General features: G+C 33.1%; 1 long non-coding RNA gene across 3 annotated transcripts; it reads right to left on the bottom strand.

The window, feature by feature from the left end:
* Positions 1–15,864: 15,864 nt before the first annotated feature.
* LOC120268761 lies at positions 15,865–18,934 on the bottom strand. Of its 3 annotated transcripts, XR_005539012.1 has the most exons (5): positions 18,653–18,934; positions 17,392–17,452; positions 17,277–17,285; positions 16,385–16,433; positions 15,865–16,305 (listed from the first exon to the last, which is right to left on the bottom strand). It is a non-coding gene; the product is annotated as an uncharacterized LOC120268761 (long non-coding RNA). The 3 variants fall into 3 exon arrangements; XR_005539011.1 differs by having other exon boundaries at positions 16,385–17,285; positions 17,392–17,457; XR_005539010.1 differs by having other exon boundaries at positions 16,385–17,285.
* Positions 18,935–23,651: the final 4,717 nt, after the last annotated feature.

The following is a 23,651-nucleotide window of genomic DNA, read 5'->3' as shown; positions in this document are numbered from 1 at the left end:
CATTTTTCCTTTTTTTTTTTGCTGCTATTATATGGTTCTCCTATCGAAGTCAGGGTGCTAGGCCTGTCATAAAGATCTTGCAACTTTAAGGGTCCTGATCATGTGTCGAAGATTTGATATTCTAGTTCATTATCATTATCCCCGTGCACTGCATCGCATACACATGTTCTATTTTCTATTTTTGGTGTATCTTCTTCTTCTATTACCCTTGTTGTAGAGACATAATTTGTGAATCTAAAAGTGGCTTCTGATGCATTTGTCCCTGATTTCTAATACTAACATTCTGTAGGTTGTTTTGCTATTTTTGGAAATGCAGTCATACTCAGAATACTTTGTAAACTTGAAAGGACCTGATGATGACTGGAATTATTGGGAGAAACCCAATTGGCAAAAGTGTGGGTCATTAATGGAGTAGCCATTAGGTGCAGAAGCTACTCTGAGATTCTTGGAAGAAAAGTAGAAGGATTAGGAATAGCCACCACTTGGAGAAGAGATAGGTTATAACCTCCAAACGAATCAGATGAAGACATGGCAAATGAAGAAAATGAAAATTAAAGTGTGCCTTATTGTATGTACAACACATATTACTGTACAAAGTGCAATAATGTGTGTTAAAATAATATGTGTTTGTAAAAGACTCTGGGCTTGCTTTTTCTATTTAAGAAGAGCCTTAAGAAGAGATTGAGAGGCATAGAACCTTAGTATATAAGATTATTTATCTCAGTTGTAAGAGTATCTTTGTTCTAATTAAATTCCTATTTCCTTTATTGAAGTTCCTCTGAAAATCCAGAAGAAGCAAGCAGCTAAGTCCTCTCCATACTTAAGTTCTCCTTATACAACCTTTCTTCCAGTGTCTCTGAATTAAAGGAGATCAACTTCGGGTAAGACTCTTCTATAAAAACCTTTAATTATGGTATCAGAGATCCAAATGGAGTTCTAAGTTAATTATCTTCAAAGGAAAGACTTGTTAAGATCATCTTGAGAAGCATTAAGGATTCAGTTTATGTTTTTTTATTCTTCCTTTGGATAAAATTTATTTTTGAAAATTTTGATTTTCTCCGGATTTTAGAGATCTTTTAGTGGGGTAATACTATGGTAAGAGTCCATAGAAGGCATCCTTATATAATTAGGAGCGGCTCTCATTATAGAGATAATCTTGCGCCAAGTTTTTGAATTAAAATTCTCTTGCACGTTCCGAAAGGTGTAGATCTCAGTAATGTAAATCCCCTGGATCTCTCAAAAGCTGAAATATTTTTAGCTGTAAAAGAACACTGAGTTTAGTACCGAAGTAAGACTCAAAGGTGAGCAGCAGGGAAAATGGTCTTTAAGTGAACAACTAAAAAGATCTTAGAAATTTTGAAGGATTTTCAGCCAGGTAAAGAAAGAGATTCAAGTTGAGGATATTGTGCATAGCCAAAAAATGCATTCAAAAACAAAATTATATGTTAAAATCTTTAAAATATCTAAATCTCAAAACAAATAATATCGAGAAGAAGAGTAGTCTAGATACATGCCCATTTTACCCCCTTTCAACACATTTTATTCTGCCCTATTTGGGCGTAATAACAATTGCCCCCATGGGGTAATAAAATAACCCATGGGGGCTAATGATTACTCTCACATGCATACCCAAACATGGGTGTACATTGGAATAAGTAATGGTTCCCCCTAGAGGGTAACCATTGATGCCATCCGAATGGATGGTTATTATTGAAATAGAAAATGTTACTCGTGACTTCGTGTAAATAAAATTTGCAATTTAATCTATATTATACTAGTTGCAAAGTTATCTACCAAGATTCCACATGTTTATACTCTTTCCATTCATAAATTACAAGAATTAAAAATGATATATTTTTAAATTATAAGAATTAAGAATAATTTTAAAATTTTTAAAATTGAGAATAAAAATAATCTAAGGAAACAATTTTTTTTTGAACTACACTTTTTGTTGGAGTACTTTTTTTTCATTTATATAACTTATAAATTAATAAAGAGTAAAATTGGAAAACAAAACAAATAAATATTGCTTTCGTGGTATGAAATGATGAACATTTTGTAACAAAAAAAACTCTAAAACCATTTGTATTTCATAATGGAGGGTGTCCAATACGTGGTAGGGCATAAGTATTTGGGTATGGAATTTAGGTTGAAGCTAATGTCATTCAATAATTTTAAATAATGATATTTATATGGAGTTTGAACAAGTTAAAACTTATGGAGATTTACAAATAACTTGGATTCAGTTAACAACTCTGTTGGTTGTAGAATAATTTGAAATATTGATATTTATATAAAATTCAACATTCATTTTTTAAAATATTAATTAACATTCGTCCAAATTTCTTATTTTCAATAAAACATTTTTTTCATCAATATTAATTCCTTCTTCCTTTATAAACTAATTAAAGCCAAAATTCACTTGATCATGGTTTCTTTATTTTAGATTTTCATAAGATCAAACTTGTTGGTGGGAAGGTTCTTTGAAGTATAGAGAAGAAAAGATAAAGAAAGAAATAGTGCACAAGTCTTCAAGGCGTGGGCAACACTTTCCCTTAGGCTTAATTAATGACGAATTTCTTTTAGGATGCAATGAAGAAAGCAAAAACAACAATGGCTTTTACAAAGTAAAAGTTTGCTTCTATATTTTGTGCACTCAAAGAACAAAGCAAATGAATTTGTGAAGAGTTTGTTTTCCATTTAATTGTTTTGAATGAGGTAGTAGGAGATCATTATTATGGAAATGAAGTGGTGTTTAGTAAAGAGACACACCACTTCAATAATGAGTGCTTACTAAAGAGACACATTACTTCAATACGCCGCTTCATTAAAGAGACACACCACTTCATTATGAAACATATCTTTTCAAATAAACCAAAATAACATTTCATTAATTAATAAAATTATAAATGACAACCTATCATTAGTTATATTACAAGTGGTGCTTATTTAAATCCCTTAATATTACATTAGTGTCTTTTGGAGTTTTAACTACCCTTATAGAGGTGACATATTTTGAAACATGGTTTTCGAAGCCTATCACTTGATTGTCTCAATCTTAATGATAGAGTTGATGAGCTTTGAAGTGAGATATATTCCAGCTTGAAACTTCTTCTACTTGTCCTCAGCAAATGAGTTAACAACTTTTTAAGGATGCCATGATTCACGAAGCCTTTTCACTTGATTCGCTTAATCTCAATGATAGAGCTAATAAGCTTTGAAGTAAAATATACTTAGGTTTGAGACATCTTTCACTTCTTCTCAACAATGGAGTTGAGGAGCTTCAAAATAAATATGATTTTAAAAGCCTTTTCACTTAATTGACTCAATCTCAATTATGGAGTTAATGAGTCTTGAGGTGAAACATATTTAAGCTTGAAACTTCTTGTACTTGTTCTTAGCAAAGAAGTTGACAAGGTTAGAAGTATGATATGACTTAAGAAGCCTTTTCACTCTATTGGCTCGGTCTCAATGATAGAGCTAATGATTTTTGAAGTAAAATATATTTTAGGCTTAACACTTCTTGCACTTGTTCTCAACAATGGAGCTGACAAGCTTCAAAGTGAAACATATTTGACATGGCTTTATTTTTCATATTTAGAGACTTTTAACATTTTTTTTCTTATTCAGTCTTAGTAATGAAGCCAGTGAGCTCTAAAATAAAACATGTTCAGGCTTAAAACTTTTCTATTTGTTCTCAACAATGAATTTGACAACCTCCAAAGTGAAATATATTTAATGTGGTTTGAACTTTCATGATTAAAGCCTTGTCACTTCCTTGACTTAGTCTCTATAATAGAGTTGATAAGCTTTGAAGTGAAGAATACATATTAGGCTTAAGACTTCTTCACTGTTTCTCAGCTATGGAGTTTGACAAGCATCGAAGTAAAATCATACTTGACATGATTTTCTTTCACATTTGATTTTTTTTTTTTCTTTCTTTCCTTTTTCTTTTTATTTTCTTTACATTTTTTTCTTGGCTTGATTTGAAGTGAAAAATATTTAAACATAAGACTTTCCACCTACCCTTAGTGATGTCATTGACAAATTTCAAAGTGAAATATGATTTTAGAACCCTTTATTTTTACTTAATTGACTCAATCTTGATAATGGAGTTAATGAGACTTGAAGTGAGAGATATATAAGCTTGAAACTTCTTTCATTTGTTCTTAACAATGGAGTTGACAAGCTTCAAAGTGAAATATGCTTAGTAACTTTCATACATAAAAGCTATTCACTTGCTTTGCTCAATGAGTTTTGAAGTGAATATATTTATGCCTGATATTTGTTCCACTTATCCTCAATGATGGAGTTGACAAACTTTGAAGTGAAATATGATTTTAGAAGCCTTTTCACTCAATTGACTCAATCTTGATGACGTAGTTAATGAGTCTTAAAGTGAGACACATATATAAGCTTGAAAACTTCTCCCACTTGCTCTCATCGACGGAGTCAACAAGTTATGAGGTGAGACTTGGTTTTCCAAAGTCTTATTAGTTGATTAGCTGATTCTCAATGACAAAGTGAGTGAGCTTTGAAGTGAATATGCATGTGATTTTGAAACTTCTTCCGCTTGTTCTCAGTGATGATGTTGGCAAGCCTTATAGTGAAACATGAATATAAAAGCCTCTTCACTTGTTGAACCCAATATCCATGATAGAGTTAATGAGCCTTAAAGTGAAATAGATTTGTTCTTGAAACTTCTTCCATTTGCCCTCAGTGATGGATTTGACAAGCTTCAAAGTGAAACATATTCTACATAATCATATCTTCCATATTTAAAGCATTCCCACTTGATGGACTCATGCCACTAATGGAGTAAGTGAGTCTCAAAGAGTATAATCTTTGGCATGACTTCATTTTACATATCTAATTAATCTTCTTCACATTCAAAGATCTCACCTTGGCAATGGATCTAATGAGCTTCTAAATGCATTTATTTATTTATTTATTTATTGTTTTGCATGACCTTTTAAGAATCTCTTGGTCTTTGTAGTTTAAGTATCTAAGGACCAATCATGGAGACAACTTTGATTTCATCTTTGGTGTATCTTCATCAAGGAATTAATTATGTTCTTGATGATGAATTGTATAGACTTCACACTTTGTAAAGGTTTGATTTTGCCTTGGATTTAGCATTTGTAATCAACTTTGTGCTTATACTTGACATGTGTTTACATTTAGAACATTTGAGCTAAGAGTACTTGAGTTTCTTGGGCAAATAATTTGACTTTAAAGTATTATAATTAGGTTTGATAATTATAAAGTTTCTTTTATAGCATCCTACTAGAATAAAGACCAAGTTGCACCTTCAAATGATTGTCTTTGATGCTCTTGATGAACTTTTTCCATAACAACTTCAAATGAGTCCATAGATTTCTTGGCTTCCAAATTACCATGAAAAATCCTTTTAAGCAAATGATGACTCATGATGTGCTCCCAATTAATGAGATGTTTCTTCCTTCTTTAAAAGAAATTGCCCTCATTTTCAAATTAATTATCTATAGATAGAGTTTTCCTTTTGAAAGCTTCCTTTTGTTCAAGAAAAGTTAACTTATTGTGACATGGTAAGAATTTTTCAGTTAACTATTCAACACATTTGATGAAGCAGTGAAAACAAATTGGAGTATGATCATCTTTTTCCACATGAGATATAGCTTAGTGTTCAACCATGAGAACACTACAGCTGTGTTGTCATTGATGCAAATTTGTTATACAACTTGCAACTATAAAAGTGTCTCCTCCAGCTTTTCACATGTCAAAAGGCAACTCAAAGTGTCTACAATGTTTTTTTGGCCACCTTTCTTCCATTTTCTTGAAACTTGATGTTTATTTTATTTTATTTTATTTATTTATTTATTTATTTTTTAAAGCTTATCCCAACATAATTTCTTCACTAACTAAGTGCTTGTTTGATAACTTAATGGTTGTAGTGTATTTGCAAAGTTATATCCTTATGATCATGTCTTTTCTCTAATGTGATTGTCTTCAAGTTCTCTAACTCAACTTCGTTAGTTTGATCCACATCTCATTAATAATATCTCCTACAGACTAACCTACTTGAATCATGGGTGTTAAAACATTCTCACATGCTTCAAGTAATTTGGTCTCTCCATCTTTACCATTTTATTTTAATACTATCAATGCTCACAATTTCGGTAGAGCTTTTTATCCCTCAAGACATTGATATCTCCGGACTTTCATGTGTCGAGAAGCTGTTTTGTTTTTAAGCTAGGAGGAAGTTACAAGCTTCTCCAACACCTTTAACACTTGGCAAAGAGACTTTGAATAATTTTTTTTATTTTCATCATAATATTTGAAACATCATCATGAGCATTCATGATATTTGACTTAAATAATTTTCTGTTATTTTTTAATCTTCATATTGTAGAAGAATCGGTGAGAGGAGGGGTGTACTCCAAATCGAGTTTCCTACTCTACTTTCTCTCATTCCTTGCTTTTTGCTTCATCTAGTTAAGCTAGTTGCCATATATTATCATCATTATCGTGATCAACATCATTTATCATCATCGTCGTCTTCGCCATCATCATCACCATCGTTGTTATTTTCAACATCATCCTTCATCAGCATTCAATGTTAATGATGATCATGCCAAGTCTCCATTATAGATTCTTCATCTTAAGATTTATCCAACTCAATGAGTATCTTTTAACCTCATGAGGAAAGCAACCCTTATGCATAATCAAAACTCTCTCCTTTTGTTGGTAATCCTCCAAAGAGTCTTCTATAATTAACTTCTTATGATAGAAGTTAGCAGGCTTCAAGTACTTTTACATTTAAGGCTCTTTTCTTTTCTTTCTTTTTTTTTTACCAGGGTCTTTAGCTTTCCACCACTTAATCACATAGAGCTCTTTCAGCTATTTTAGGATTTTCCTTGTCCTTCTTTTCTTTTCTTTTTTTTACAAAAATCTCTCTAGCATTTTTAAATTCTAAGAGAAGTAAGTTCTTTGGGAATCTACGATCTTCTTCTTTTTGCGTGCTATCTGACATATACCACTTCCATCTTGCCCCAGAAGGCTCTTTCTTGTAGCATCATTGATACATAATCAGCATGCTTAGCTTGCTAATCAAGGGACATGCACTTAAATAAGTGATTTTCCCTTCTTGATATCATCACTCAATCTAATCTTTGAAGATATAAAAATTCTCAAATGAATATCACAAGACTCTATGCTATGGTTTAATTATTAAATGATTTTGCTAATCTAGTTTCTTAGGCCGCTTGTTCTGGCAATTGCAAACCCACTTTTAGCACACCCTCCAGATGTTGTAATAAAACCAAGTGTTTCCATAGATTTCCTAAGCCATTAGGTTGCTTAACTTTAGGAATGTTGTACCTCTTAGGGTAAGCACCTTGATCACTATGATTTGTGTGAGGTATCAAACACAAGTGAAATGCTAAGCATGGGTGGGAGGGCTTCGAGAGGAACATATGGTTTATCGCCATTACTTATAATTATATCACCATTTGGCTTATGTTAACTCAACAACTATCAACATTTGGATCTCTTGTCAAGTTTTCACTTGCTCAAGGGTTATTGCCACTCTACCTTTTTCATGTATCTCAAGAACCTCTTATTCGTCTTCTTCTTTTTCTTCTTGGGTAACTTGTACTAATGGTATTTCCCAATACAAAATATTTTGCAATGACTGGGTTTATTTATTAGATGTGAAAACAATGTTATCATCTTCTTCATCGCTTGAGCCATTGTTCCTTGTAAGAGAAATTTGGAACCCTACATAAGACATTGCTTTCCCCCTTTTTTGTGTTGCATGATTGAAATCTTCTTCTGTCATGCCACTTGTACCAATTATATTATCTTCTTCCCTAGCTCAGTGAAAGGACATTCTAGCTCAGGTGGATGTTCTAAACCTTTAATGATTACCTTCAAGGTATGTACCTTGAGGTCTTCCAAATGCATATTTTCATCCTATTTTTATCCATTGAAATTTTCAGTGAGAAGTTGATGGTGTGGACACTTGCCCCCATTTAGCTTCTTCTACGCTAGCTTCTTTGACAATGCTACCCTATCGAACACAGAAGCTTGCAACTTTGATAGTAACTTCTTCTTTCTTAGATAGAACTCCTTTGGCATCATTTTATCATTCTACCGCTTCATATAGGAGGTGTAGTTATTGTTAATCTTCTTGGCAAACTCTCCTTTCAGATTGTGAGACTCTGGTGGCCTGCCCCCTTTATCTTCTCATTTGGTTGGTAGCGAAACCCTTTAGTTATGGAGTTCTCCTTTACCATTTGTAGTGCTACGAAAGAGATTATAAATCAACATGAGGAGTTGTTTCTCAAGTGTTGAAATGAGACAAAATTTGCCCTTTCTTGAAGTTAGAGCATTTCCTCTTGGTCAACCTTGGGCACTCTATTGCAAAGGACTTTGTTAGAATAGTCTTCAGCTTCTTGAAGATGTTATTCCCTTCTCCTTTTGTAGTGATAGTAATTGAAGGCTCATCTCCATCCTTTCCCTTCTTCATGTTCACAACTCTCTTTAAAAAAGTGAGTTCATTGAAGATGGATGTCCAGCAGTAGGAATCTCTTCTTGAATCTCAGTAGGTGGCATCCCATTAGGGCGAAATCCTTTTGATGGTAAACATGGGATGTGAGCTTCAGTTGGTGACAGTGGTGGACTCAGCACAAAGGTGACGAAGTTTGATACCATCCCAAATTTGATTTGTGCTCTAATAGGACCCTTGTAGGTTGAGGCATAAGGCAGCTTCACTTCGGTGTCCTTTCTTAGTAAGATAGTGCGTGAGACATGCGACATAATAACTTCTCTCAAGAAGATGAAGTATTGGCACTTTTGATTACTTCCTTTTCACACTTAGTTTCAAAGATGGGAGGAGAAGTCATGGTCCTACCGGCCGTGCCAGAATTTATGGGCTTCTTTTTTATTCTTATCCGGCCTTTAATTAGGGTTAGCCGATTAAAAATAAATAGAATCACAAATCAAATTTCAATTTTTTATGACTTCAAATGATTGCGGGTCCATGACTTTCATTAGGGGCAAGCCCCTAATGTTAATTACCCAGACTTTGTCATGGGAACCTTCCATTAAGAAAACAAGTGTGAATAAGAAATAATTGAGCAAACATAAAACTAATTTATATTGCTGAGAATACATGACATGAGCGAGAATACAAAAAAAATGCTAAGAGAACTATTCTTTTTTATCATGCTTTTCAATCTTTTTATGTTTGCATGATTTGACTGATATTGTTGACTCCTTCTTTAAAAGCACATTAGAAGGTCTTTTTAGCTGAGTGACTGTCACTTTCTTTGATTTTTTATTTGATATCGCATAGCTCTCAAGTTGCGTTTATCTACATTTATGAGTTGCCTACTTCATTTTCTATGATTCTTTTTTTAAAACTAAAGAGTTCGATGTTTTGTGCTTGTGAAATCTTTACGTCTTTGACTAGTGAAACTTTTTAGGTCTTTGATTTCTTCGTGTCTTGAGACTTCAAAGTTGCATTCATCATTTATATGAAATGTTTAGGTCTTGACTCTTCAATACTTTTGAGCCTTGACCATTGACGCAAAGGGGATAGGGTTGAAGACTTTTATTAGTCTGCAAATGCCCAAGTCAACAACAAAAAACAAACCTAAATTCTATTTAGTCTAAAAATACCTAGGGATTTAGAGAAAAAGAAACTAAATGTTATTTCATTCAAAAACTGCCTTCATAGACCGAAGCCTTATAATTAAATAAACCAACAAGAAAACCATAAAAAAACATGAAAATAAAACAAATTGAAAATTTGCCAAAACTAGAAAATTTCCAATTGACATTATAGAAATAAAAATCATAACTAAACAAAGCGAATGCCAAAAATGGTGCCTCAATTAGAGATTTATAGCCTAAGATATGATTGGACGAAATCTTTCCATAAACGACAAAATTGGTGTTTTTGAGGCCCAGGTGATGGAATTTAGCCGAAAACTGATATGACTCATGAGCTTGCTACTCGTGAGTTGTGTTTGTTGACTTGCTTTCCATCTAATGAGACCCTCTGATCACCAAAATTAGCTATTCAGGGAAATTATCAAAATGACCCTGTCTAGGTCATGTCCCACTTATCCATGTAGGCACATGCAAGTTCGTCAATCCGGCCCGTATCATTAATCCGGCCTGCATCAACCATTAAATCATCAAGTCGTGGCCTTCAACATGATTGTGTCATTAACTTGACAATTTGACTTGCTTTTAGAATGGATCTCAAGTTGTAATTATGAACTTGATTTCCATTAACTAATTCATCAATTAAGTTCTCTAATTCATCCTTCCGAATATCTAATGCTAGACCTTATAGTAGTTTTGAGACGAAAATCTTCAAAGAACAAAAGTTCTTATCATCCATGTAAATATCGAACATGATACCTCATAATGGGTTTCAAGAGAATTTAAGTCAACACTTTTTTCTTCTCTAATGAGTGCCAAGAGACCTCAAATGTAGAGTTCAAAAAAATTTCATAAAATTTTTCATTTACTCTTCCTTTCACTCCAATGAGTGCCAAAAGACCTCAAAGTGATTTCAAAGAGAGTTTTCATAAAAAATTTTATTCACTCTTTTTTCACTCCAATGAGGGTTGAGAAACATCAAAGTGAGTTCAAAAAGAGTTTTTATAAAAATTTTCATTTACTTTTTCCTTTCACTAAAATGAGTGTCAAAAAGCCTCAAAGTGAGTTCAAAAAGAGATTTTCATAAAATTTTTCATTTACTTATTCCTTTCACTCCAATGAGTGTTAAAAGACCTCAAACAGAGTTCAAAGAGAGATTTTGATAAAATTTTCATTTATTCTTCCTTACACTCCAATGAGTGTCTGAAAAGACCTCAAAGTGAGTTCAAAAGAGATTTTTTTATAAATATTTTTCATTTACTTTTTCTTTCACTCCAATGAGAGTCGAAAGACCTCAAAGTGAGTTCAAAGAGAGATTTTTATAAAATTTTCATTTACTCTTTCTTTTTTTCTGACAACATCCCTTTGCGTGTGTGCCACAGGGAATAATGATTAGAAACACAAGAATTGCTATTTAACTATAGTGAAGATGAAATCAATAGTAGTGTGAACAATATCAATGCAAATAAAAATAAAGAAAACAAGAAAGAGAAGTAATAAAATGATCGGAGAGCCAATCGCCAGAAAGTGGGGTACCCGGACATTACTCACCCTAGGACTATTGTTTCAAGTGCAAAACAACCATTATGTCTCTTAACTGATGCTTAATGAGTCGTGGAAATCCTAAAATACACGGTCCCAAACCCAAGGTTAACCGTGACTAACCCTACACTATGCCCCGCGGAGAAATCACTCAGTCTCAACACCTCACACTGTATAAGGTCACTTAAAGCTGTAGGGACTCCAAGTGATAAACCCTATTCCCTAATATAGTCTAACCCTTTGGTCCAGGTGAATTACCCCTAGTCACAATTAAGCCCCCGCACTAAGGATTACCTCAACGCTTCACTCTGTTGCTCGCTCAACTAAGCTCCAGCGGAGTTCCTTTCTTAGCAATTTACTCTATTGTGACCGTAAAGAATTCTTGGAATACGGAAAAAGGATAAATCACACCGAAGGGGAAAGGGGACATTCCGCTATCTCTCGACTCACCCTCTCGACCTTCTCTAATCTTGCTTAGTCTAACCCTCGGTGTGTCACTCACTCACTCACAAGGATTACCAATGTCGATTCTCAACCCTAGTGTCACTCTAAGGGAAAATCAATTCAATAAGCATTCAAGATTGGAACTCAAATTAAAGATATCAATTAAAAAAACATAATGAAAGATCAATGAAACAAAAGCATCCTAGAGTTTACATGTCCAAGCACCCACTAAGGGTTTAGCTCTCCATGGAGTAAGATACAATCAATAATGAGATCAAATGTAAAAACATGTAATCCATAAGTAAAACCCCCTCGTATTCCGTGTCGATGGTCTTGCGGAGTGGCCTCGTCTTCTCTAAGGGTTCCCTTGTCAAGCCTAGGGCACACCTCGCCAAATCGATGCCGACGAAAGCTCCCACAATAACTATCTTCCAAAGGAACAGCGGTGTTGAAGGCCGTGGAACCACTCCAAAAGCCTTGCCAAAGCCTCTCCAAACCCTAGCTACGAGCGCCCCCAAAGATGGGTAAAAGATAGGAAAAGGATTGGAAAAAGGATCCCCAAAACATCATAAGTCGCGGCTTTAAATAGGCTGGAACTTCAGTTTTCTGCGAGCTATGAACAATAACTGTAAAGTGATTTTCTACAGTAAACTGCTACATTGCTTCGCAAAATGTTCCCGAATCCAGACTCTTCATCGAGACCACATGAATGGGTACACATCCATGCGGTAGATCGCGTTGCGTCTTCAATAAAAATCACATTGACGGAGATCTTGCTAGCCTTACACAAGTCGGAACACGCGAATGTGACTACTCTTGTGCCCCTCTAAATCATGTATTTACTTGAGCACAGTAGAGGTTGGCACACAATCACGTGTCTTTGAGCACAACTTATGTCTTCGCGTTTGTTCACTCAAAGATTTCATCAACAAAGTACATCCACGATCTACTTTTGGTTTCTTTCTTTCATAATCGTCTCCACAACCCTACATGCACAAAAGAACACAAATATGCATGTATAAACCTTAAAATCTGAGAAAAGTAATCCTCAATGTAAGAACAGAATACTTCGTATTACTATTACATAAGCACTTATCACACTCCAATGAGTGTAAAAAAACCTCGAAGTTTTTTAATAAAATTTTTCATTTACTCTTCCTTTTACTCAAATGAGTGTCGAAAGCCCTCAAAGTGAGTTCAAAGAGAGATTCCATAAAATTTTTCATTTACTTTTCTTTGCACTAAAATAATTGTCAAAAGACCTTAAAGTGAGTTCAAAGAGTGATTTTTATAAAATTTTCATTTACTCTTCCTTTCACCCCAATGAGTGTCTAAAAATTTCAAAGTGAGTTCATAAGGAGATTTTTATAAAATTGTCATTTACTCTTCTTTTCACTCCAATGAGTGTCGAAAGATCTCAAAGTGAGTTCAAAGAGAGATTTTCATAAAATTTTCATTTACTCTTCTTTTCAATCCAATGAGTGTCAAAATACCTCAAAGTGATTCAAAGAGAGATTTTTATAAAATTTTCATTTACTATTTCTTTCACTCCAATAAGTGTCAAAATACCTCAAAGTGATTCAAAGAGAGAATTTTATAATTTTCATTTACTCTTTCTTTCACTCCAATAAGTGTCATAAAACCTCAAATTGAGTTAAAAGAGTTTTTATCAAAATTTTCATTTACTTTTCTTTTTCACTACAATGCGTGTTAAAAGATTTCTAAGTGAGTTAAAAGAGAGTTTTTATCAAAAAAAAAGAAAGAAAAAAAGAAAAAAATTCATGAACTCTTCTTTTTCAATCCAATGAGTATCAAAATACATCAAAGTAAGCTCAAAGAGAGCTTTTATGAAAATTTTACATGAACTTTTTTCTTCACTCCAATGAGTGTCGAAAGACCTCAAAGTGAGTTCAAAGAGGGTTTTTATAAAGAAATTCCTTTTTCCACTCCAATGAGTGTCGAGACCTTAAAGTGAGCTTAAAAAGTGTTTTAGAGATTTTTTTAAAAGAGAATTAAGAGACAATAATGGCTCTTTAAAACTTCAAGGTGAGCTTTAGAGATTTTTATTTATTTCAATGAGTGCCAAGAGACAATAATGCCTCAAGATCTCAAGGTGAGTTTAGAGAGTTTATAGGAGCCTTAAAAAATTATTGAAATGCCCTTCATATCAATAAAAATCCCTATTTTCTCCTTATTTCAAATTAATTAATCCTATGTTATTTTTTTCACATCAACCCCTAACTTTTCGTTTTTCATGGATGTTCAAGATTTATGCGACTAGATGCTTTAACTTTTCACAATTTCTTTTTTTTTCAAATTTTTTTAAATAAATCCTCGAATTGCCGTATTTTCACAATTTCCATTACTTTTTGCAAATTAACTCTTGGATTTTTTTTTCATATTTTCACATTTTTCTCATAATTTTGCATATGTATCCTCAAAATATTTCATTTTTATTTTCTCCATTTTTTTTTTCAAACAACCCCAATTTTTATGTACATGTCTATATTCCAGCAAATTTTGCAATTAATCCCTTGCACCTTTCATATCTTCAAATTTCCCAAAATTTTTGCTCATAAACCCGTTTTCAAATTTTTCTGTTCACATATCTAAGCAAAACATTCACAGTGTTCAACAAAGTTTTTTTCTTTTTTTTCTTCTAATTTCTCCATTGAGAGCATGATATATTCATAAATTGTTTCCCATGACTATTAACTATTTTGATTGAAGAATAAATCCCTATTGTTTGCCATGTATTTGTCCTCTAAAATGTCATATTATCATCTAAAAATAAAGCATCTACAATTCTCATTCAAATGCATCTATATCTCATTCATTCAATCATTAAAGACCAGAAAAACCAACACATCTCTTTTCTTCTCATAGCAGAAATAATACCTTCTTCTGTGTTGTTTATCTTCTCCTTTTCCTTGTTTTGGTCGCCTCGTCTCCTTTCTCCTTCTTTTCCTTTATCAAACCTTGATCTCTTCCTTTTCCCTATATATTCAATCTTTTTTTTCCTTTCCAGATTTTCTTTTCCTTCTTCTTCTAATCATTTATTTTTTGATTTGTTTTTCATATTTTTTCTTCTCCGTTCGCATGTGTTCCTTCTTTTTCTCTCCAGCTCTTTTCTTCTCCACATTGTTGAGAGCACTTCCTCTTTGATTTTCCCTTTCCTCTCTTCTTTTTGTTTAATGTTCTCTCTCATCCTCCCCAAAACCAATCAAGAATCTCCCACATTTTTTCTTCTTTTTTATGTTATAGTCCAAGATTGTTGTGTGTGAATCTTCATTCCCGTTACAGGTGATCAGGGATTTTTTATTTTTATTTTTTTTTATTTTTGGATTTTTTTGAAATTTTTTTTTTGAAATTTTAGATTTTGATTTTCTTTAAATATAAATGTATTTTTTTATAAAAAAATGTGCATAAACAATATATTAAGTTCGTTCTTTAAATATGAGTGCTTGTTTTATAAATTTTTACTTATCATAATTTTAAAAAAATTCATTAAGTTTCTATTTTTATAAAAAATCCAAAAAATTAATTCTTTCCAAAATTCTCTGCCCTAAACTTACAGTTATATAAAAAAATATCTCTTCTAAAATAATCTAATTAATTAAAATTAACCCATGCGCGTGGTAACATATTTGTGGAATTTCTCCTACACATATATAGATAGAGGTTAGGTTTAAGATTTTTCCTTTTTTTGGAAAAAAAAATTTAAATTTCCACCTCAAGAAGTTTTCAGGTGGAAAAAATAAAACTAATGTTTTTCCAGATTTTTTTTTTTAAAAAAAAAAATTTAAACACAACTTATCAATTTGGTACCAAATGGAGGAAGCAATAAACAAAGCAACACTTTCGAAATTTTTTTTTTCTCTAATGCACAAACCAAACAACCTCTTAACCGCACGAAGTTCTTTATGTAGAAATATTTAAAATTAAACTATAAAATCCACATAAAGTGAAGATACATGTGCTTATTGAGCTTGCTTCTCATTTGTGCACGTCCTTAACTGTAACTTTTCTTAAATTTGACTTTTCTTAAATGAGAATGATAGTCTCCTATTTGTTTAATAGCAACCTTTACAACTGATCAAGGACTTCTATTGAGATGATAACAATGCTCATTCGGCCAATGCTGGTGTATCGATGCATAACATATTATAAGATTAATTGTAATCACATGCACTTAATTTCATGACATTAATGTCGAACCACATGGTGACTGCTCAACAGACTCACTAATCACAAATGGCTCACAAGCAAAACAACGGATCCACACTCCAGTCAAATATCTCACAGTTTCATTAAGAATTCAGCAGCCAATTCAACAGTAAATTCACATATAAGCATCAAATGAGCAAAACTCGTAAGGTAATAGATCCAGTGAAAATAGCTAATAAATGCAGTAAAATACTCGGAATATCTTCCCTCCCGAACCAGTCACCGGAGATGCTCACAGGAGCTCTAAGAGAAACCAGAACCTGGCCTTCTTTTCTCTTCTTCGACTTTCCCTTTTATATCCTTCTGCCTCGGGATCAACTTTGGTAATTATATCCCCATGCGTCAAAACAGTGACATTACAGCATTCAAAGAGCTGCCATTAAAGAAGCTTCATGATGAGGCGAGAAATCAGATGGCCATTGTCTGCAATCCATTTGTCTGCAATGAAACCATGCTTGATAGTGAGCTGCATTAGAAGATAACCGAGAAGATTCTTCTAGTGAGGATTTAAACAAACCTCGAGCACCAATCAATTCTCTGCTGCCGCCGCACTATAAACCTGCTGTCTGTCATAGGAGGTATGCAGAGATACATAAACACAGTGCCTTTCTTATGCATAAAATGCATGCATGGATGTCCACATACATGAACGTTATGATTTCGATAACAAGGGTGATGAAACATAGCACAAGAAACAACAATGTTAGTCAAAGATTTCCTTGTTGACAATAGGTACATACATCATCTTCATTTTTTTATTTATCAATCAAACAATTTATGCCTTAATTTCATGAGATGATAAGAGTTGGCGGGTGGATAAATACCAACCATACAGCAATAAAGACATGTATCAATTATTAAACTTAAAATATATTGCCGCACAACATGTATCCAATGATTATGGAATAATGAAATACACACCAAGTTTGTAACTTAAGTGATATAATGAGGCAAATATGGCATCCTTGTAAAATAATTGTGAATAAACTGCGACATTGCGAATCAATAAAAATTCGATTTTGTTGTAAACGAAGGATGCGAGCTTCTGTGGACACAATGAATTTATGGTGGATTGATGCTGTATATATGCAGATGGTTGTTTATATGCGGTGCACTTTGACCAAATGATCCGCCACTAGAGCTCAAACAGGCCATTCCGGTGGTTTTCACACCTGAATCCCAGTGCAACCGCAACAATACATTCAATTTATCACTGTGTTTAAACCTCACAAGAAGTTGCTCCCATTGTGAGGCTCTGAAGCAGTGAAGGAAGCCAAACAGATGACTATCTTGGACAAACTACTAACTGTAATCATTTCATGATTTACCTTTTTCAAAATCAAAAGCAACATGACACTCATTCCTAACATGAGAAATGAGCAATTTGAGTTGCCCATTGAACATCGTACCTTAAAAAGCTGAAACAAAGCACAGAAACAAGATATTAATGGTCATAGAATTGATTTGAAATAGATAAAATTTTGAATATCAGGTTTGACCAAGGATTATATGGGGATGAATCACCTTGACTGCTTTGAGGAGATCATGCCCAATAATCAGTTAGAATTCTGCCACTCTTCTGCACCTGCACTGAAGAACTCCAAGTTAACCAGAAGGCATATCTTCTTTAAAAGTAACCAGAAAACAGCTGGCTTGAACAACTGAAAGCAATATTTATGTTGTGCTATGTGCAATAAAGAATATTAGTAACAGGTAACTAGCTTCAAGATATTGCATAAAATAGCTTATAATTCTAGTGTTTCTAAAAATTTTGTCCAATGAACTTAAAATTAAATCAACAAATTCGAATCTGTGTTTTTGTCCTGTAAATGTTTTTGCAAGAGAAATGAAAAATAAAAATAAATGGTTAAATTAAAGAATAGATGGACATTATAGATGGCTTTCATTAACAGTAAAACAATGGGCTTTCCCTTCATTTTGAGCATAGAACTTCCATAGCTTTACTCCATCATCGATACTAGTAACTGAAGCAACAATAGAACAAAGCAAACCATTGATATTGAGTTGTGAAAAATATTTTGTGTAAAGCTGCTCTATAGTGAGACAGTCACAACATAATAATACCATAAAATTAAAAATATTCAACATTTCCTCAGTATTTTAAATTCATGATCATCATCTGCTATGTCTAATTTGAATGTGATAATATTTCCCATGATTTTCATAAACAATGAAATCATAATACAGAAACTGATAAATTTCATCCAGATGTAATCCAAATGACAAAAATTGGAATGGTCAGTATTACTGGACAACCAGAGATACTCTACTCATAAAAGTTCTTTTGATTTGAAGCTGATCTATTGCAACAGAGTTATGATATTATAGTAACACAAAAACTAAAGCATCCGCACTCATCAAGTCTTGTTCAAGTGAAACAAAGTGGCTCACAAAAGGGGAAAAATATTAAAAGTCATGCCCTAAATATAATGTCTAAACTTCATATTTACAAGTTAATGCAAAGTGGTGCGAGAAGAACAATGACAATATATGTAATCAGGAATTAAATAAAAAAGTTTCTAATTTCCGAAACCAAAATGCATCTAATTGGGGGAAAAACTTCTAAATTTCGCAAAGATGGAGGAAGAAATAACCATAAAATATCAAAGTACAACGAAAAGGAATCAATTCAATTCTATACTCTAAATGGTTAACTAAGGATGAACAGCATCATTTCTAGGGCAAACACAGAGATAACAAATAAAAAAGAAAAAATCCCAAAAAAGTATTGCTATTTTCTTTGGGCCAGAGAACATTGCCATACCCATATGTTCCGTTCCCTTCGTCTCAAAGAGCTACCGGTTATGATCAAAATCAGGTGGTGCCTTGGTGGACCTCATCAGTGACATTCTTCTCCCCGCTCTGAACTCAGCCATGGATGTTAACGGCAGCGCCTTGTTCTCCTCCTCCTCCGGCGACTCTTTATCATCCCTCACACCTCTGTAAAAGTCTCCTTACAACCTGGACATTGACCTCCACTGGCAATGCACTCCAAGTAACAATCCCTGCAAATCATGAAGGCACCACACTCACAGGGAGAGCTCGAGCCCTCTCTGTTCCTCTTGTCTAACGAAAAGAACATGAAGAATTTGTTTTGCATATATACCCCTACAAAATAAAAAAATAACAAAAATTAATATAACGAAGTTTCAACCATTTTTAAATTTGCAATGGATTTTAATGCTCTTTCTAAAAATAGTAACGGATTCTACATTTGGATTAATGATTTGTTTCTAAATTAACAAATGGATTTGAACTCCATTTAAAATTATATTTCTAAATATAATCAAATTAAGTTATTAAATTTATAAATATGTTTAAAAATTAATATAATAAATGGATTTATGGTGGTTGCAAAATTAAAAACTTTAGAAACGTACAGCCTAAAATCCGTTATTTCAAAGTAGAAATAGATTATTTTTTTATAATTTTAAAAATGAATTTTAAATTCATTTCTAACATTGGAAATGAGTCCAAATAAGTTTATATTTAATTGTTTTATGATTTCTCATGTTTTATTTTTATGAATACTATTTAATATATTAGAAATAATGTGGATATGTTTCTAAACTCAAATATTTTCGGATCCGTTTGAAAACATTACAAATGGATCGGGGAGTTTCTAATGGTGAAAAGTATCATTTGGTGGCACAAATGTTTAAAGTGAAAATACTCTATTTGTGTACATCGTTTTTGTAGCGATGTGGTAGCGCTATCTCGATCATCTTATAGCTGCGATTTCATGTTTGGGGGTTGTTTACAGCTAATGTCTTTGAGGGTGGCCAATTATATAGCCATCCACGTCGGACGTCACCTCAGCACATTCGCCAAAAAGCAGACCCTGAAACATGAAATTATGGCCATGAGTGACCGGAGACAATTCATGCCACATCATTACAAAAAAGCGTATATGGCACGTATATATTTACTGAAATATTTGTACCACCGATGATACTTTACCCAGGATTTGTTGTAAACTTACAACTAGGTCCATTTTTTTTTTACATATGATGGATTTGTGAATTGTGTGGAAATGTTGTATGGTTTTATTGATGCAATTTTTGGAATTATATGTTGAGATCAGCTTCCTTTTTTGAAACTTTGAAAACTTGTCTTAGTCTTAAGAACTTTTTATCTCAATTATGTGCAAGAAAGCTACTGATAATACCTTGTAAGCGACAGGATGTCCGTTTGGATAAACATTAAACATTCAATTATTTCGCTCTTGTCATTGCTTATTTCTTGAATGCTTTGCACTAAATGGTATTTATTTATCAACCAACATTGTTTTGCTTGTTTGATATCAAAGAGCTGCATTGCATAACCTTAATTTGTGTGCCATATCTATAACCTCAACCATTAGAGGCTTTAAAACAAGGGGATAAAGCTATCTTCCTCAAATAGATTGAGATATGGTGGATGTGGTGGAGCTCTTGGTACTCAAATGATTGAAAATATGCGAACTAGCGGCTTATTGGTGAAGAGACACCTGGAGATATATTGAATCACAAATATTATTTATTTTTATTTATTTTATTTTGTGCACTCTTCCATTCCTAATAGAGAGGCAAGCCTCTATTATTGATTATCTCATATTGAGATCTTGGGAATATCCGATTAAGAGCTCAAGTACAAAGTAAAAGACAAGAAAATTGTGAATTATAAATTGATGACAACCACCTTTTTATTTTTATGCCCTCATATAAGCATTATTGCCGTCTTGAGAGATTTATTATTATTATTATTATTATTATTATTATTATTATTATTATTATTATTATTTTATGCACTGATATAAGCATTTTTGTCATTGCTTCAGGATGGGTGTTTTTATTTTTTGACAAATTGGCGACAAGCACATTTTTATTTTTATTGCATTGTGTTTGAGAGGTTTCGAACTCGAGACGTCACAAACACAAGTTTTTATATAGACTTTGAATAAAAAAATAATTTAAAAAATTAATTAAAAAAGAAAAAAATCCAATAAAAAGATATAGGAGGGTCAAAATAAAAATAAAAATAAAATAAAAATAAGTGTCACGTCACCAATTGTCACATGGGGAAACATCAAAGAAAAGAGAATATATAATTCTTTTTATATAAATAAACAAATTTGAAATCCAAAATTCAAAATTAAAAAAAAATGTTTAAAATTTAAAAAAAAAAATTGAATTGAAATTTTGACAAAAAAAGTCTCCCTTTCAGATGGGGAGTTGGCGATATTGTTGAAACATAAGGAAAAAGTTAGGAACGGAAAAAGAGAGTTTTTGGGAGAAGGGAAAAAAGGGAAAGAGAACTAAGAAGGAGATTGAAGAAAAAATAAAGGAGAACAGAGAAGGGAGGAGACAGCGAGAAAGACATAACAAGATCAAAAAGAGAGAGAAATGATTGATAAAACACACGGTGGAGGAGACGAGAAGCAACTGATCAGTCTTGAGCAAAAAAAAATTAAGAGAGGAGGTACAATTTTCTCTATGGGATATAGCAAGATGTTGTTTATTGCATGGTTTTATTGCATGGAAAGAGAACTAAGAAGGAGATTGAAGAAAAAATAAAGGAGAACAGAGAAGGGAGGAGACAGCGAGAAAGACATAACAAGATCAAAAGAGAGAGAAGTGATTGATAAAACACACGGTGGAGGAGATGAGAAGCAACTGATCAGTCTTGAGCAAAAAAAATTAAGAGAGGAGGTACAATTTTCTCTAGGGATATAGCAAGATGTTGTTTATTGCATGGTTTTATAGAACATGAAGTATGTATGGATGATCATCATGGGTTATGAGTGCGGCCTTGAGTGGGTCCCGTTCTTTTTTTTTTTTATCCATTCAATGCCATGCATTAGTTCATAAAACATTGTTAGCATAAATGCATGAAAGATCCTTGCCCATGTCTCATATAGCCATCATTCCAATGTGAAATGAACCATGAATCTTGTGCAACCCGCTTCTATCTTTTACACTCAATCAATGCCATTATTCGATCCCTCATTAGCATGCATACTATGGCATGTTTTGCTCTCTGATTCATATGCAATACAATCTATTATGCCTTGTACAATGTTTGCACATTTTATTTCTCTTTCCTATGTGCATACAGATGCCTTTATCCTTTCTCTCTTTACTTGATTTGCATTTGCAAAACCTAAATCTAACTTTACACAACTCATCCATGTTGAGATCTTTTTGGATAAATCCTTTTATTTAGTGTCATTCACCCGCTATTGTTCGGTTCAATACCTAAGTAAAAAATATCTATATATTGATGTTATTGTTAAAAAAAAAAGGGACGTGATTCAAATAAATTTGTGTTATTCGCAAGGGTAGTACCACTAGTTTCTTTCATGTATGAGAATTAAGCAAAAATGATGGGGTATAATGATAATAGAGTCTATTTCCTTTTCGCAATCAGTGGTTATTTACATAGCCTATAGGTTTTATAAAAGTTGGTCAAATGGGATCATCTTCTCTCCACAGAACTACAATATACAAGAGTTTCAATTAAGGTAAGCACTATTAGTTCAAGTTTTATAGTTCTATAGTATGTATTATTTACTTTTATATCAAGTAAAGACTGTATATATAGAACCACACATATGGCTCTATACATGGACGAAACTATGACTCATTAGTAAGAGGGGCTAAGGGCAAAATCTCAAAGAAAATTTATCCAGCATAACAAATGTTTTCAATACAAAATAGTGTGACAAGGTAATCTTTGATTAAAACAACCTATTTTATTATTCATTTTGCTATGTAGATATAACATTTTTTTATGCATTTTGTTATGCAGATTTAACATTAAACCTTATTTAATTGTATAATGATCTCATTGAGGCATTTAATCAAACACATTATAGTCGTATCACAAGAATGAAGTTACCAATCATGTTCTGTGTTTTTCACCCAAAACTTTTATACATAATGCATTCTCATTTACATTATGAAGCAATACATGATCAAATAAAAGCAAAAAATACTAATATATTCACTATTATCTCCAACCAATGTAAAGAATTACAAGGATACAAACCAATACAAAAAAATTTTCAGAAGTTTAAATCTGCTAGCTAGCCTTGCCTCCTTTGTCACACCTCGGCTCACAATTAGCCATGAGACAATCACCGCGTTAATCCAAGTGGGGTGATCAACACCTTCCCTGAATTAGCTCAAGGCTGTTAGAAAATCCTAAGCAAACCTGTATTGGATTACAGTTGTACCATCTTTACAACATGTACTATCAGTCTCAAGACCTGTGAGCTACTATTATTTTTCTAAGCCCATATATATTTGAGGGGATTGGAACTCCTAATAGGCATGGAATTCATGTAGAGGATTTGATCCATGGTACTAGTTACGAGGAGATAAATGGCTTGGGAAGCCATATATACCTTGGTTGGTAATGCTAAGGCAGAGAAAGAGGGCTCTACCGCAAAGGATAATAAGTCAGAGTCAAAGATCCACTCCTCGACTCATGTTGACCTAGCAACTGCCCCATTACCCTCTCAAGTGCTAAGCATGGCAGAGAGATTTGCTACACTTGAGAGGAGTGTAGATGAGATTCGAGTTAAGTATCAAGAATTTCGATATGAGGTTTCAGGTCACTTTCACTTGTCTCTAGTCTTATTTGTAGTAGATCATCGCATAGTGTGGAGCACCATCCACATCATACCCTCAACCATCTAGATGATCACTTCCTTCACTATCATTGCCATCTAGAGAAGATCCACCCATCACTATTACATTTCCATAGGACTAGGAGCAAGA

Source organism: Dioscorea cayenensis, chromosome 9 (genome assembly GCF_009730915.1).
Source record: "Dioscorea cayenensis subsp. rotundata cultivar TDr96_F1 chromosome 9, TDr96_F1_v2_PseudoChromosome.rev07_lg8_w22 25.fasta, whole genome shotgun sequence".
Lineage (NCBI taxonomy): Eukaryota > Viridiplantae > Streptophyta > Magnoliopsida > Dioscoreales > Dioscoreaceae > Dioscorea > Dioscorea cayenensis.
Note: the sequence above shows the minus strand (reverse complement) of the source record. Positions and strands in the feature narration are given on the sequence as shown.